Source organism: Camelus dromedarius, chromosome X (assembly GCF_036321535.1).
Source record: "Camelus dromedarius isolate mCamDro1 chromosome X, mCamDro1.pat, whole genome shotgun sequence".
In the NCBI taxonomy this organism is placed as follows: domain Eukaryota; kingdom Metazoa; phylum Chordata; class Mammalia; order Artiodactyla; family Camelidae; genus Camelus; species Camelus dromedarius.
In genome coordinates this window covers 75,766,620-75,784,313 of record NC_087472.1, presented here as the reverse complement: position 1 = coordinate 75,784,313, position 17,694 = coordinate 75,766,620, and the positions used below count along the sequence as shown (strand labels likewise).

Here is a 17,694-nt window from a genome sequence, read left to right as displayed (position 1 = left end):
TAGAATAGATTACACTGTATAGCACAGGGAAATATACACAAAATGTTATGATAACTCAGAGAGAAAAAAATGTGACAATGAGTGTGTATATGTCCATGAATGACTGAAAAATTGTGCTGAACACTGGAATTTGACACAACATTGTAAAATGATTATAAATCAATAAAAAATGTTAAAAAAATAAACTATAAAGGTGTACAATTTGATGTTTTGACACACGTGTACACCTGTAAAACAATCACCACAATCAAGATAGTGAATATCTCCATGACTTCCCAAAAGTTTTTCTATTGACCCTTTGCAATTTCTCTCTCACCCCTCCCCCCACTCCTTATCTCCATGCGATCACTAATTGGATTTCTATCATTTTTTATTAGTTTGTATTTCCTAGAGTTATATATAAATGGGTTGACGCAGTATATATTTTCTTTCCAGGTTCTTTCACTCAGATAATTATTTTGAGATTCATCCATGTTGAATTATTTTTGAGTTATTTTCTTTGAGGTTGCCCTGAGGGTTTTAATATGCATTTTAATTAAACCAGTCTACTACAGATTAATACTAATCTAAGTGCAATAGTATATAGAAACTTTGCTCCAATAAAGCACCCTTCCTCTCTCTTTTGTCCTATTATTTCATATATGTTACCTTTCTATGTTATAAACCCAAAAATACAAGTGTTTTGATTTTTTATTAAACCATCTTATAATTTTAAAAAACTAAGAAAAAGTATATATACCTTATATATTTTTGTATATAAAAACTGAACATAGTATTTACTCATATATTTACTATTTCTGGTGCTTTGCATTGCGTCTTATGTTTTCATGCTAATGACTGATACAATTTCCTTTCAGTTTATGGGACTCCCCATAAAATTTCATATAGAGCAGTTCAGCTAACAATAAGTCCTCTTAGATTTCATTTATCTGGGAATGTCATTATTTCCTTTTGGTTTTGAAGAATAGTTTCACTGAATATAGAATTTTGGTTGACTTTTTTTTTTTTCTTTCAGTCCTTTGACTGTGTCACTCTACTGTGTCTGGCCTCCATGGTTTCTGGTGGAAAGTCACCTATTATATTTTTATTCTCCTGTAAGTGATTGGTTATTTTTCTCTTGTTCCTTTTAAGATTTTCTCTTTGTCTTTCAGCACTTTGACTGTGATGTATGTAGGTATGGATACCTTTCTGTTTACCCTACTCATGTCTTGTTAAGCTTCTTGGATCTATATATAGTAATGTTTCTATTAAATGTCAGAAATGTTGACCTTTATTTTCTCAAGGGTTTTTCCACCTTTCTCTCTCCACCAATTCTGGCATTCCCATTAAATGTATATTTAGGTCTCACATGTTATTTCACAAATCTCTGAGACTCTTTTAATTCTTTTTTCGTTGAAGTACAGTCAGTTACAATGTGTCAGTTTCTTGTGTACAGCACAATATGCCAGTCATGCATATACATCATATATTCGTTTTCATACTCTTTTTCATTAAAGATTATTACAAGATATTGAATATAGTTCCCTGTGCTATACAGAAGAAACTTTTAAAATCTTTTCTTATTGAGGTATAGTCAGTTTACAATGTTGTGTTTAATCTATTTTTATATATTGTGGCTAACATTTGCAAATCTCAAATTCTCAAATTTATCCCTTCCCACCCTCCTGCCCCAGAAGCCATGAGATTGTTTACTATGTCTGAGAGTCTGTTTCTGTTTTGTAGATGAGTTCATAGTCCTTTATTTATTTATTTATTTATTTTATATATAAACATTTTTTATTGAGTTATAGTCATTTTACAATGTTGTGTCAAATTCCATTGTAGAGCACAATTTTTCAGTTATACATGAACATACATACATTCATTGTCACATTCTCTTTCGCTGTGAGCCGCCACAAGATCCTGTATATATTTCCCTGCAGTAGAATCTTGTTTATCTATTCTACATTTTGAAATCCCAGTCTCTTCCCACCCCCCATCCCCCTGGCAACCACAAGTTTGTATTCTATGTCTGAGTCTGTTTCTGTTTTGTATTTTTTTTTTTTAGATTCCGCATATGAGTGATCACATATGGTATTTTTCTTTCTCTTTCTGGCTTACTTCACGTAGAATGACATTCTCCAGGAATATCCATGTTGCTGCAAATGGCATTATTTCATTCTTTTTTATGGCTGAGTAGTATTCCATTGTATAAATATACCACTACTTCTTTATCCAGGCATCTGTTAATGGACATTTAGGTGGCTTCTATGTCTTGGCTGTTGTATACAGTGCTGCTATGAACATCGGGGTGCATGTATCTTTTCGAATTAGAGTTCCCTCTGGATATATGCCTAGGAGTGGGATTGCTGGATCATATGGTAAAGCTATTTTTAGTCTCTTGAGGAATCTCCATACTGTTTTCCGTAATGGCTGCACCTAACTACATTCCCACCAGCAGTGTAGGAGGGTTCCCTTTTCTCTACACTCTCTCCAGGATTTACTGTTGTGGACTTTTTAATGATGGCCATTTTGACAGGTGTAAGGTGATACCTCACTGTAGGTTTGATTTGTGTTTCTCTGATAACTAGTGATATTGCGCATTTTTTCATTTACCTATTGGCCATTTGTATATATCTTCGTTAGAGAATTGCTTGTTTAGGTCTTCTGCCCATTTTTGGATTGAATTTTTATTTTTTGTTATTAAGTTGTTTGAGCTGTTTATATATTCTGGAAATGAAGCCCTTGTCAGCCTCATTGTTTGCAAATATTTTCTCCCATTCCAAAAGTTGTTGTTTTGGTTTTCTTATGGTTTCCTTTGCTGTGCAAAAGATTATAATTAGATCCCATTTGTTTATTTTTCTTTTATTTCTATTGCCTGGGTAGACTGCCCTAGGAGAACATTGCTAAGATTTATGTCAGAGAATGTTTTGCCTCTGTTTTCTTCTAGGAGGTTTATCGTGTTTTGTCTTATGTTTAAGTCTTTAAGCCATTTTGAGTTTATTTTTGTGTATGGTGTAAGGGAGTGTTCTAGCTTCATTGATTGACATGCTGCTGTCCAGTTTTCCCAACACCAGTTGCTGAAGAGACTGTCTTCTCTCCATTTTCTGTTCTTACCTTTGTTGAAGATTAATTGACTATAGGTCTGTGGGTTTATTTCTGGGCTCTCTATTCTGTTCTGTTGATCCATATGTCTGTTTTTTATGCCATACAATGCTGTTTTGATTACCATAGCTCTGTAGTATTGTCTGAAGTCTGGGAGGGTTATACCTCCAGCTTCATTCTTTTTCTTCAGTATTGCTTTGGCAATTCTGGGTCTTTTGTGATTTCATATAAATTTTAGGATTGTTTGTTCTAGTTCTGTGAGAAATGTCCTGGGTAATTTGATAGGGATCGCATTAAATCTGTGGATTGCCTTGGGCAGTATGTCCATTTTAACGATTTTGATTCTTCCAATCCAAGAACATAAGATATCTTTCTATTTCTTTAAGTTATCTTTAATTTCCTTAATCCATGTTTTGTAGTTCTCCATGTGTAATTCTTTCACCTCCTTGGTCAGATTTATTCCTAAGTATTTTATTGTTTTGGATGTGATTTTTAAAAAATGGTTTACTAGTTATGCTTTAGTTTTTATTTTTTTTTAATGGAGGTACTGGGATTTGAACCCAGGACCTTGAGCATGCTAAGCATATAGTCTACCACCAAGCTATATACCCCCACTCTCTTGGATGCTTTTTTAAAAAGAGTTGTTTCTTTAATTTCTTTGTTTGCTAATTCATTGTTAGTGTGAAGAATTGCAACTGTTTTTTGTATGTTAGTCTTGTATCCTGCTACCTTGCTGAGTTCTTTTATCAGCTGTAGTAGTTTTTGTGTGGAGCTTTTAGGGTTTTCTATATATAGTATCATGTCATCTGCATATAGTGACAATTTTACCTCTTCTCTTCCAATTTGGATCCCTTTTACTTCTTTTTCTTGCCTGATTGCTGTGGCTAGGACTTCCAAGACTATGTTGAATAGAAGCGGTGAGAGTAGGCATCCTTGTCTTGTTCCAGATTTTAGTGGTAAGGCTTTCAGATTTTCACCATTGAGTATTATGCTGGCTGTGTGTTTGTCATAAATAGCTTTTATTATGTTGAGATATGTTCCCTCTATACCCACTTTGGTAAAAGTTTTTATCATAAATGAGTGTTGAATTTTTTAATAGACTATTTTTTTAGAGAAGTTTCAGGTTAGAGCAGAATTGAGCAGAAAATACAGAGTTCCCACATAGCCCTCCCCACCCACACATATATACTCCCCTACCCTCAACATCCTTTATCAGTGTGGCATATTTGGTACAATCGATGAACCAACACGGACATATAATTATCAACCAAAGTCCATAGTTTACATTAGGATTTATTCTTGATGTTGTACAATCTGTGGATTTTGACAAATGCATAATAACATGAAGCTACCACTATAGTATCATACAGAATAATTTCATTGCCCTAAAAATCCCTTGTGCTCCATCTATTCATTCCTCCCTCCTTCTCCCCAAACCCCTAGAAACCGTGATCTTTTTATTGTTTCTATAGCTGTGCCTTTTCCAGAATGTCATTTGGTTGGAATCGTACAGTTTGTAGCCTTTTCAGACTGGCTTCTTTCATTTAGTAATATGTCTTTTAAGTTTCTTCTATGTCTTTCATGGCTTGATAGATCTTTTTTATACTGCACATATATTTTTTAATTTACATATATGTACTGTTCATTGTTTTTAAGAAAGTTTTGAGCTTTAGTGTTTTAAACTTACATAGTTATCAAAGGAATAAAGCCAAGCACAAAATAAGAATTAACTCAAAAAGATACATACACCCTGCTATTAACAGCATTATTTATAATTGCCAAGATACGGAAGCATCCTAAGTGCATATCAATAGTTGAATAGGTAATGGAGATGCAGCATATATATATATATATATATATATATATATATATATATATATATGATGGAATCCAACTCACCCATTAAAAAGAAGGATATTTTGCCATTTGTGGCCCTTCATTCACTTTTTTTTTACTTCAAAAACCAGAATTTTATTACTGGCAGAGACATTTCCATTACATCAAAAACAACAAAACACCTAGAAATAAACTTAACCAAAGAGGTTACCTATTCTCTGAAAACCGAAATGACACAAAGAAATGGAAAGATTTCTTGTACTCTTGGTTGGAAGAATCAACACTATCAAAATGGCCACACTATCCATGGCAATCCATAGATCCAGCACAACCCCCATCAAAATACTCACGACATTCCTCCCAGAACTAGAACAAACAATTCCAGAATTCATAAGGAACCACAAAAGACCCTGAACAGCCAAAGCAAACTTTTGTAGGTCTCTTTTTTTTCTATTTATTCTTTTTGATCTCTTTTCTTCTGGTTTGATGTCTAGAGAAGGTCCTTTAACATTTGCTGTAAAGCTGGTTTGGTGGTGCTGAAATCTTTTAGCTTTTGTTTATCTGTGAAGCTTTTGATTTCTCCCATCAAGTCTGAACGAGAGCCTTGCTGGATAGAGTATTCTTGGTTCTAAGTTTCCCTCTTTCATCACTTTATATCTTGCCACTCCCTTCTGGCCTGTAGAGTTTCTGCTGAAAAATCAGCTGATAACCTTATGAAAGTTCCCTTGTATGTTATTCATTGCTTTTCTTTTGCTAATTTTTAATAACATTTTTTATTGATTTATAATCATTTTACAATGTTGTGTCAAATTTCAGTGTTCAGCACAATTTTTCAGTCATACATGAACATATACACACTCATTGTCACATTTTTTTCTCTGTGAGCTACCATAAGATTTTGTGTATATTTCCCTGTGCTATACAGTATAATCTCATCTATCTGTTCTACAATTTTGAAATCCCAGTCTATCCCTTCCCACCCTCTGCCCCCCTGGCAACCACAAGTCTGTATTCTATGTCTGTGAGTCTATTTCTGTCCTGTATTTACACTTTATTTTTTTTTGTTTGTTTATTTTTGTTTTTTAGATTCCAAGACATACAAATGATCAAAAGGCACAGGAAAAAATGCTCAATATCACTAATTATCAGAGACATGCAAATCAAAACTACAATGAGGTATCACCTCACACCAGTCAGAATGGCCGTCATTCAAAAATCCACAAATGACAAATGCTGGAAAGGCTGTGGAGAAAGGGGAACCCTCCTACACTGCTGGTGGGAATGCAGTTTGGTGCAGCCACTATGGAAAACAGTGTGGAGATTCCTCAAAAGACTAGAAATAGACTTACCATATGACCCAGGAATCCCACTCCTGGGCATATATCCAGAAGGAACCCTACTTCAGGATGACACCTGCACCCCAATGTTCATAGCAGCACTATTTACAATAGCCAAAACATGGAAACAGCCTAAATGTCCATCAACAGATGACTGGATAAAGAAGTGGTGGTATACTTATACAATGGAATACTATTCAGCCATAAAAACCGACAACATAATGCCATTTGCAGCAACATGGATGCTCCTGGAGAAAGTCATTCTAAGTGAAGTAAGCCAGAAAGAGAAAGCAAAATACCATATGAGTTCTTTTGCTAATTTTAGTATTTTCTCCTTATCCTTAATTGTTGTCAATTTGATGACTATGTACCTTGGTGTGTTCCTCTGTAGGTTGATTCTGTGTGGTATTCTCTGCATTTCCAGGACTTGGGTGACTATTTCCTTTCCCAGGTTGGGGAAGTTTTCAGTTATTATCTCTCCAAAAATTTTCTCAGATCCTTTCTCTCTCTCTTCTCTTTCTGGAACCCCTATAATATGAATTTTAGAGCACTTCATGTTGTCCTAGAGTTCTCTTAAACTATCCTCATTCCTTTATATTCTTTTTTCTTTTTTCTGTTCTGAAGTAGTGATTTCCACTAATCTGTCTTCTAGCTCACTGATCCATTTTTCTGCTTCATTTAGTCTATTCTTGGTTCCTTCTAGTGTGTTATTCATTTCAGTGATTTTATTCTTCAACTCTGGGTATTCTTTATATTTTCCAACTCTTTGCTAAAAACTTCACTCTGCATGTATACTCCTCCTGAGTTCTCTGAACATCTTGGCCATCATTACTTTAAACTGTTTCTCGGATAAATTGCCTGTCTCCTCATCACTTATTTCTTCTTTTGGGATTTTATCTTGTGCCTTGGCCTGGGAGACATTCCTTTGCTGCCTCATATCTATCTTTCTATGTGTTTGTGGATTCCTTCCACAGGCTTTGGAATTATTGTTTTCTTATTTCTAGTATCTGCCCCTGGTGGATGAGGCTGGACTAGGGGCTTAGGCAGGTTTCCTGGCAGGAGGAGCTGGTGCCTGCCCACTGCTGGGTGAAGCTTGGTCCTGGACCTCTGGTGGGTAGGGCTGTGTCTAGAGGCCTTTGTGGCTTAGGAAGTGTGCTGATGGGTGGGGCTGTGTTCCCACCCTGTATGTTGTTTGGCCTGAGGCTTCCCTACAGGCTGTTGGGTGGGGCTAGGTCTTGGTGCTAATGATCCAATCGAGATGTCAGCCTCCAGGAAAGCTCATGTAGATGAACACTCCCGGAATGTCTGCCACCAGCTTTTATGTCCTCTGAGTGAGCTGCAGCTGTCCCCCACATCACCAGGAGACCCTCCAAATCCAGCAGGCAGGTCTGGCCCAGGTTCCTATGAAATCACTGCCTCTGCCCTTGGACCTGGTGCACATGAGTTTCCCTGTACGCTTCCCGAGTGAATGGAGTCTCCATTTCCCCAGTCCCATGGGGCTCCCGGACCCAAGCCCCTGGCCTTCAAAACCGGATGTCCTGGGGTTTCCTTCTCTTCCCGATGCTGGGACCCAGCTGGGGAGCCTGATGTGGGACTTAGAGCTCACACTCCTGTGGGAGGGCCTCTGTGACTTAACTGTTCTTCAGCTTGTGGGTTGCCCAATGGGTGTTGAATTTTATCAAATGCTTTTTCTGCATCTATTGAGATCATCATATGGTTTTTGTCCTTTCTTTTGTTGATGTGTTGTATCATGTTGATTGATTTGCATATGTTGAACCATCCTTGTGTCCCTGGGATGAGTGCAACTTGATCATGATGTATGATCTTTTTTATGTGCTGTTGGATTCTATTTGCTAATATTTTGTTGAGGATCTTTGCATCTTTGTTCATCAGTGATATTGGCCTGTAATTTTCTTCTTTGGTGGAGTCTTTGGCTTTGGTATCAGGGTGATGGTGACTTCATAGAATGAGTTTGGGAGTACTCCCTACTTTTCAATCTTTTGGAGGAGTTTGAGAAGGACCAGTATGAGTTCTTTGTGTGTTTGGTAGAATTCCCCAGTGAAGCCATCTGATCCTGGACTTTTGTTTGTAGGGAGGTTTTTATTGCTAATTCTGTTTCATTTCTAGTGATTGGTCTGTTCAACTGGTCAATGTCTTCTTGATTCAGTCTTGGTGGACTGTATGTTTCAAGAAACTTGTCCTTTTCTTCTAGGTTGTCCAATTTGTTTCCATATATTTGTTCCTAGTTTCCATATAGTTGTTCACAGTGTTAATTTTTCTTCATTTTTTATTCTCTCTGCTCTTATTTCAAATTTTAAAATTTATTTTTATTGATTTATAATTGACATACAGTATTATATTAATTTCAGGTATATAACATAATGATTCAATATTTCTATATAGCATGAAATTATCACCACAATGTCTAATTAGCATCTTTCACCACACATAGTTAACAGAATTTTTCTTGTGATGAAAACTTTTAAGATCTACTTTCTTAGCAACTTTCAAATATACAATACAGTATTTATTATTAACTACAGTTGCTGTGCTGTAAATTACAACTCCAGGAATTTTGTATTTCATAACTGGACTCCCTTCACCCATTTTGCCCACCTGCCAACCCCTGCCTCTGGCAACCACCAATCTGTTCTCTGTACTTATGAGCTTGTTTTTGGTTTGTTTGTTTTTGTTTTTCATCTTTAGATTCCACATTTAAGTGAGATCATATGGTATTTTTCTTTCTCAGTCTGACTTCTTTCACTTAGGATAATGCCCTCAAGGTCCATCCATGTTGTTCAGATAGCAAGATTTCATTATTTTTATGGCTGAATAACATTCCATTTATCTATTTTATATATATATCATGTTTTATTTATCTTTTAATGAACACTTAGTTTATTCAATGTCTTGGTTATTGTAAATAATGCTGCAGTGAACGTAGAGGTGCGTGTATCTTTTCATGTCAGTGTTTTTGTTTCCTTCAGATAAATAGTCAGAAGTTGAATTGCTAAATCATATTCTCTCTGCTCTTTAGATTAAGGACTCCTCTTGATATATAGTCATGTCTACTGATACTTTCTTCTGACATCTCATATCTGCTGTTGGACCCCTATAGTGAATTTTTATTTTGTGACTGAACTTTTCATCTCCATAATTTCCATTTGGTCTTTTTTAATAGTTTCTGTTTATCTCTTGAGACTCTATTTGTCACGTCATTGTCATCATATTTTCCATGAATTATTTTAGTATAGTTTCCTTTAATTCTTTCAACATATAGTCATACTTTGTTTTATTATGCTTTGCTTTATTGCATTTCACACATATTGCATATATGACAAATTGAAAGTTTGTGACAACCCTCTGTTGTCCGGGTTAGCATTTTTTTAGCAATAAAATATTTTTTATTAAGGTTTATACATTCTTATTTTGAACATACTGCTTTTGTACACTTAAGACTACAGTGTGCTATAAACATAACTTTTATATGCCCTGAGAAACCAAAACATTGTGACTTGTTTTGTTGTGATATTTGCTTTATTGCAGTGGTCTGGAACCAAACTCTACCTCCAACATATGCCCATATTTATAATAGTTGCTTTGAATGATTTGTCTGCTAAATATGACATCTGGGCCAACTCACAGTAAGTTTTGCCTGTTTTTGTGTGTGTCACACTTTGGTTTTGGTTGTCTCAAAAGTTTGGGTTGTAAACTGGATATTTTAAATAATATTATAACAATTCTGAATTTGGTTTTAATTTTATGAGGTTTTTTCCCCCAGAAAATTGCCTTGCTTTAGCATTGTAATTTCTCACTCCATGGTAAGCAGCCACTGAGATCTCTGTTCAGTTTTTTTTTTAATTTCAAATTTTTAATTCTAGCTTCCTATTGGTTTCCCCTGTGTCTACATAGCTTGGTCAGGCAATGATTTAGGAAGACGTTGTTCTCAAATACCTTGAGTGCATAAGGTAGAGAAATCCATTTTTGAAATTGGTTACAGCACCCATCCTCCCTTCGTTTCTAATGCAGTGGAATAGGTGCCCTTTCTTCCATCTAAGATAATTCCCTCCACTTGTGCTCTGTATGATCACGTCTCCTACCTTTTATCTCTCTGGAGGGAAGGTATCATCTTTAATAGTGTTTCCTTTCATCCCTAGTGTGAATTGGAGCAATCAGGCAAAAAGGAGATGGTGGTTTTATTTATGGTATTTCCATGAGAGATCATCATAATGGATGGATTTCTCTTTTATGTATGAATTTCTAGATACTCCCTTGTTCATTTGTAAGTATGAAAGTGACTTCCTTGCCAAATATGGGTGTTTTGTGTTACTCAATATTTTCCTTCTATTCAAGAATAATCAAGGGTAATATTGATAAACATGCTTGCACCCTAGGTCCTGATTACATTGTTGCTCTAATAATTATTATTGGCCCCATTTTACAGATGAAGAAAATGAGGCTTAGGAAGGCAGTGCTCCAAGGTTAAGAAATGGGTAAGCACATATTTGAGTCAGCATATGCTCTTTCAGATTTTGAGTTTTTGTCATTAAATATTTCAAGTATATATATTTATTCAAGGTTCTGAGAAAAGCTACCCCAACTGAATCCCATTTTGAAGGTTAGAGGTAACATATAGAAATGAAGACTTTATCACATTCCTGTTCCTGATACACAGATTTCATTTGCTTATCACGTACAGCTTTTTATATAGGTAAAAACTTGAAATTTCACTGGATAGAACTTGATAGAGGTTCATTATAGCTATCTACAGTGGACCAAGATCTGATTCTTGTTCAAACTAAGATGGAAATAAAGTCTGATAGCATAGTCGATATATGTTGTCCAAAACATTACATGCTAATTTTTAAATTTTTGTCTGCCAGATTATTGAGTTGCAAAGATACTTTTTATTTGTTTGACTGATTTTAATATTGCTATCTTAGTAAGATTTTTTAGTTGTGAAAATGGAAAGTCATTAATGTATTAAGAAATGGGGAAAAAAGTAACCATTTATAAAATGTTCATGTATTTCTATTCAATTGTTTTTCTTTTTATATAGAATGGGTGAATATTTGTATATTTTACATTTTTAGCAAATATACAATATATTGTTTTTATCTTGGGTATTTTAGTTCATTTTTCTGATTAAAAACATAATTTTTAAAGTAAAATATAAGCAATGGAGATTTAGGGGAAAAGAAGAGTAAGCAGTCTGTCTAGGAGTCCCCCAAAATTAAAATGTACACTAACAATTATAACACTGGTTAAACAAATTATTCATTATTTATAAGCAATTTGATTGTGAATCTAGAAAAGAGAAGAGAGTTAATGGTGAAAATAAATCTCTTAGTTAAAGTGCTTTGTAAATTATACACACAACAAATACTCTCGTTTGATATTTCCCAGTATACCATAAATAATGACTTATTGACACTAACAATGAAAACAAAATATCTAAGAACAATATGAAAGAGATGTGGGTCCTATATGAAGACAATTATTAAATGGAGTGAGAATAAAAGGTGATTAGAACAAATTGAAATATTTACTGTGCAACTGGGTTTGAAGACTGTATTATAAAGCTATAAATTATTTGATATATTCAATAGATGTTCCAAAGACACTCAATAATAATTCAAAACCTATTTGCATTTTAAATGTATATTTTAAAAGTAGATTTTTAGTAGGCTATTGTGAGGTGAGGGTTTTTTTTCCTGTAAAAAGACAGACTGATTTTTTCTTTTTTTTACCACCAGAGGAAATTCCATTAAAAATTAGGACCAAGACAAATATGTTCATTATCCTCACTTCTTAATATTGCTTTAGAAATTCTCAGTTGGGAGTTTGGGATTGACAGATACAAACTACTATGTTGAAAATAGATAAACAGCAAGGTTCTACTGTATAGCACAGGGAACTATATTCAATGGCTTGCAGTAACCTGTAATGGAAAAGACTGTGAAAAAGAATATATATATTTATGTGTGTGTGTGTGTGTGTGTATATATATATGTATATATAACTGAATCACTGTGCTGTACACCAGAAAAGTAAAACAACATTGTAAATCAACTATACTTCAATTAAAAAGAGAAGAAAAGAAATTCTCACCACTGAGAAAGGATCTTAAAAAGAAATAAAGTCTATAACTTTCAGGAACGAGAAAAAATCATCATTGCTTGCAGATGCTAGGAGTATATTCTTCGAAAATACGTTAGAAACAATATAAAATGTGTTGGTATACGTGAATTCTACAAACAGCTCGAATAAACAGTGAATATTCAAGACACCAATAACTTTTATGTATATCAGCAAAAACCACATATAAAACATGATGGGAGAAGTGATAGCATTCACAATGGGACCTAGTTAAAAAGAAGTTATAAAGTTGAGAGTTTGGAAAGAAGGTTTGAATGATAAACGGAGAGAGAGTTTTTCAGAGCTGGGGATGATGGAGGTGGTAGCTGGGGTGATAAGGAAGCAATCACAATGCCCCTCTCATATTGTAAAGTTACCAGGTTCCAGCCATGTCACAAAGAGCCCTCACAATCAGGAGGCAGGGTTCCCATGCCTCACCTACATGTTATTTGTATAATTCATTATAACTGAATGGTTCAACACTTTCACAACCAATGATGCCCTTCCAATCTCGGTGTCTTTGCAAAGCCTGTGCCAAAGGAAAGGGGAAAGAGGAGAGAGATGTGCTAACACAGGAGGGGAGTTAGGGGATCAGTGGATCTCATGATGATGATGACAGGCTGAACCTTATTTTTAGAGCACCAAGGCCATAACTTAATAGGTTTAATACAGTTCCGATCGAAATGCCAATAGATTTTTATTTGCAGAACTCAACATAACCATGTTAATATTGACCTATTCGACCAACATGGGAAGAATACATAATTTAAAAAAAGTAAAATCACTTTCAAAAGCATGACATGCCAATGCCTGGATTTACAATAATTATTAAATATTTTGCTAATATAGCTTAAGTATTACTTGCTAACTGCTTTGAACTTTAACTCCCATCTTTTAACTTCACCAGAATGGAGAGAGACCAAAATGACCACACAACTTGCTTTCGTAGTAGAAATGAAATCCATGGTCAAGGGGTAAATGCTTAACATTGCCTAGGGTGGAAGGAAAGGGAAGGGTTTAAGTTACCTTGCACTGGTTAAGAACAATCTGTCACATCCTGTGCTAAGCATTTCATCTTCCTTAATTCTCATAGCATCTTACTATTAATGCCAATTATATAAAAGGAAACCAAAGATTCGAGTGGAGTTGGGATTTGAATTCAAGTTTTTCTTCCTCTGCAGCCTATGCTCCTCGCACCACCACCTGACTTGTCTAAAGAATTATTTCATTGAGTACTTTTTTTGTTGTTGTTAGGTCATTTTTGGTGGCATACAGAGTCTACAACTTAGATAAGGACCTTACCTGCTTAAAAACACTAGTTCCCTGGATGGCGTTTGCTGTGTTGGGTTTTTTCTTCTGCAAGATATAATGAATAATCTTGAATTTTATCCTAATACAGATCTGCATTCCAATTACATTCCCAGCAGTTAATAGCTGTATAACCTTGGACAAACTGTTTAAATAGTTGGAGTCTTAGTTCCCTCAGCGTGTATAAAACTTCACTGAGAAAAGAGAATAGTCTACTTTGCCATGACCCCATGCAAACATTTTGATAAAATTCTGCGCCTTCACAACGGATTCAGTGACATTTGGGGTAATGATGATATTGCTGCATTGCTTTGCTTGTACTTTACATGTTGGGTATGTTTCTCACCCAGCTGAGTGTTGAATGTGGAGAAATTAATCTGGCTCACTTCTAGCCACATTCAAATCAAAGCCTCAAATAAAAATAATCATGTTAAAAGTCACCATACAAGAAAATTTGAATTTTCTTTATGGCATGTTAGTGGTTTCCACAGGACTGTTGGATATAAGCTTTTAAAAAGAACTTCCAAATGGAATCACATCATCTTGCAGAGGAAAAGACCAAGAATGTATTTGATCAACTAGAATATACTGATGTCAAATATATGTTAGGTGCTCTGTTAGATATGGAGGGCACAGAGATGAATCATATAGAAATTCTTCATTCAAGATGCTAAGAGTCACACAGGGAACTATATTCAATATCTTGTAATAACCTATAATGAAAAAGAGTATGAAAAAAGTATATATATGCATGGCTGAAACATTATGCTTGTACACCAGAAATTGACACGTTATAATGGACTATACTTAAGTTAAAAAAAAAGAACTTAAAAAAAGATGCTAAGAGTCTAGTTGGGGATAAACAAACAAATAAGTCATAACCTTTTTTGATTGTCTGCTCTGTGCTATGCAAATTTTAATATATGTACATATATAATTATATATATAATTTTTTCTCAATGGGGTTTTCTCAATGATGCTAAAAGGGTAAATAACTAAATAGTAGGTGTTGGAACTGAGACTTACACTAAGTATGTTTGACGCTAAAGCTGATCCTTTTCCCACTCATGAGGGCACATGTAGTGTAGTGGACATTATTTCATATGTAGTGGCATGTATAATTCCCAATGAGACAGTCATCCTGTTCCCAAAAGGATTCATATCTGGAAAATCCAGGCACACAGCAAGGCTGAGCATCCCCATTAAAAGCCAGGTCACTCTTAGTCAAAGCTCAGATAAGTAGTGTGCTTAAACCAACCTTTTTTTGTGTATTAGTGTTGACTTCAAGAAACATGCACAGCATAAAAGTTGTGAGTTAAGTTTTATTCAGGGACCTTACTGAGGCCTTTAGCCCACGGCAGCCTGTCAGATAGCTCTGCAGAACTGGTCCGAAGAGGCAGGGGAGGAGCCAAGAGGTATATGAATTCTTTTGGCTGGGAAATACATGTAGTCAAGCATCCATCTGGGTAAAAGATTACCGCTAATTACAAAGCACAAATATTTCAAGTTAATGATTTTTAGTGCGTTTCTGTGTATTGGAAGATGCAAGGATCTAGGGTCATTGAAATTCTTAAGATATACATCTTAACTATCTCAGGGCCCTTAAGCACAGAACATTTCACCCTATTCTTCCCAGCCAGAATTCCACTCAGGACACACTGTCAGTGGGCTACTGCAGTGGGTTGCAGCTTAACCCTTTGTATAACAAGATACTGAGCACCACTCTTTGGTCTTTTTGTTGACATTAGGAATGAGTGGGGAGTTGGGAAGTGAGAGCCAAAATGTTGGGCCCTTCTGTGGAAGGTGGCTGTTTTACCCAGTATAGTTGCCCCCTTGTTTCTGTCATCTCAGTGGGATCCAGTGCTCAGAGAGCACTTCTTCGAAAACGTTGTTAATTTGGAAAGGGGCATTGAAAGGCCTGGCTCAAAGCTTTGAGTGACTCAAAGCTGGGCAAAGCTTTTACCTCCAGAGTTACCCTGTGGGAGATACCAGAAAAAGTTTCTTTAGAGACTTCAACAGATTTTAAGTAGAACCCCCAAAAGCCACGGATGTGTTTTGTCACGAAACATATTGCAGGTTGGATTTAAGAGACCCAGAATTGAAAAGGGACTCTACCCCTAGCTAGCTATGTGGGATTGATTATAGAACAATTTCTAACATACTGAATTCACTCAATAAATATCCACTGATTGAATGATGGTGTATGTTTCCCCTGCTATGTTATGAGATCTTTGAGGGCGAAGGCCATATTCATTGGTCTTTGTAACTCCAGCATCCAGTTCACTGTTAAATCCTGTTAAGCACCAGTAAATTTTGAATTAGTTATTCTTTTTTTTTGACTTAGAAAAAGATTTTATTTTCAGAGCAACTTTTTAAAAATTGAAGTATAGTTAGTATAATATGTCGATTTCTGGTGTACAGCATAATGTCCCAGTCATATATATATTCGTTTATATATATATTCATTTTCATACTCTTTTTCATTAAAAAGTTATTGCGAGATATTGAATATAATTCCCTGTGCTATACAGAAGAAATTTGTTTTTTATATATTTTTATATATAGTGGTTAACTTTTGCAAATCTCGAACTCCCAATTTAACCCTTCCCATCCCTTTACCCCTGGTAACCATAAGATTGTTTACTATGTCTGCGAGTCTGTTTCTGTTTTGTGATAAGAAAATCATTCACCCAGTGTGGACCTAGTACAGAAGATATTATTGATGCAGTCACCACGTATTTCGCTTTTGTGTGCCAGTACCAAGCAACTTATTCTTTCTAATCAGCTATGAGTTTTTGAGGGCAGGGAACTCTGACTCATTATCTCTGGCATTCCACACAGAAGCTAGTATTTATAGTACATGTAATGATTTACTGCAGCTTTTCCTTGATCTCAGTCATTCAAGAGTCACTCTTATGGGTTTTGCTTTATCTGTGCAGTCTGTACTTGCATTAAAATGTTTTCAGTTTTTGAAGTAACAGGATCTTTTAGAGTGAAATGTAACTCTAAGATTAAAAATTAAGCACACAAAATAATGTCACAAAATATTTTTAAATGAAATTAGGATTTAGTACAGGTAATAGCAAGCTAGTGGTGTGCATTATACTAACTACTTTATACTTCTTTTCTCTTTCAATCCTCATGATAGCTCTTCTGAAAAATGTTCTTCTCATGACCACAGATGAGATTAAGACTCAGGGAAGTTAGGCAACAGCCCAGGGTCACACAGCTAGTATAAGGGAGAACCCAGACTCTAAACAAGTTTTCTCAGATGCTAAGGCCCACATGGAGTGCACCATAGTCAGTCCCTAACTTTATTATTTCCAAATACTTCCCCCTGAATCCTTTCCATTTTTTTCTCACTGATCCAGACTTCCTCTTCACACTTTTCAGCAGCTCCTCATCCCACAGGCCACTCCCCGGGTCCTCTGAGCCCCTGCCTGTACATTCAACACTGAGGCCTGCTAGAACAGAGGAAAGTGGATATTTTAAAGTCTTTCTGGGGAACATAAAGTAATTGTTATCTACACCTTCCTGAGAACGATTAAGGAGTGAGCATCTGAGGAGGGCTGTTTGTGATCTAGTTTCTTGGAGTGAGAATGCAGATAGGGGCCTGAGGGAGAGATGGGAGTTGTCCTCCTTGTGCAAAAGACTCAGGGAGGAGATGAAATCTGGAGGATCTAGAAGCTGCTGTGGAGGGAGGGAAGGGAGGAGGTACAGTGAGCTGCTGGTCTATGAGAAATACAGGAGACCAGAGGGCACAGGGCTCTGCTCATGGAGAACACCCAGTGAAAGTCCATAGGTTTTTTTTTTAATTAAAATTTTTTATTGAAGCATAGTCAGTTTACAATGTTGTGTCAATTTCTGGTGTACAGCATAATGTTTCAGTCATGCATATATTTGTTTTCATATTCTTTTTCATTAGAGGTTACTACAAGATACTGAATATAGTTCCCTGTGCTATACAGTATAAACTTATTGTTTCTTAATT

The 17,694-nt window shown here is 35.6% G+C and overlaps 1 long non-coding RNA gene across 2 annotated transcripts in view; it reads left to right on the top strand.

The window, feature by feature from the left end:
* The window catches only part of LOC116150920 (uncharacterized), a 38,538-nt gene extending 27,788 nt beyond the window's left edge, over nucleotides 1–10,750 (top strand). The window contains exons 4-6 of one of the 2 annotated variants that reach the window (XR_010379501.1): nucleotides 1,016–1,094; nucleotides 9,804–9,901; nucleotides 10,702–10,750. This is a non-coding gene — a long non-coding RNA (uncharacterized LOC116150920). Of the gene's footprint in view, nucleotides 1–1,015; nucleotides 1,095–9,803; nucleotides 9,936–10,701 lie in introns of those variants that run through there. The other variant, XR_004134741.2, reaches the window with a different exon arrangement.
* The last annotated feature ends 6,944 nt before the right edge of the window (nucleotides 10,751–17,694 follow it).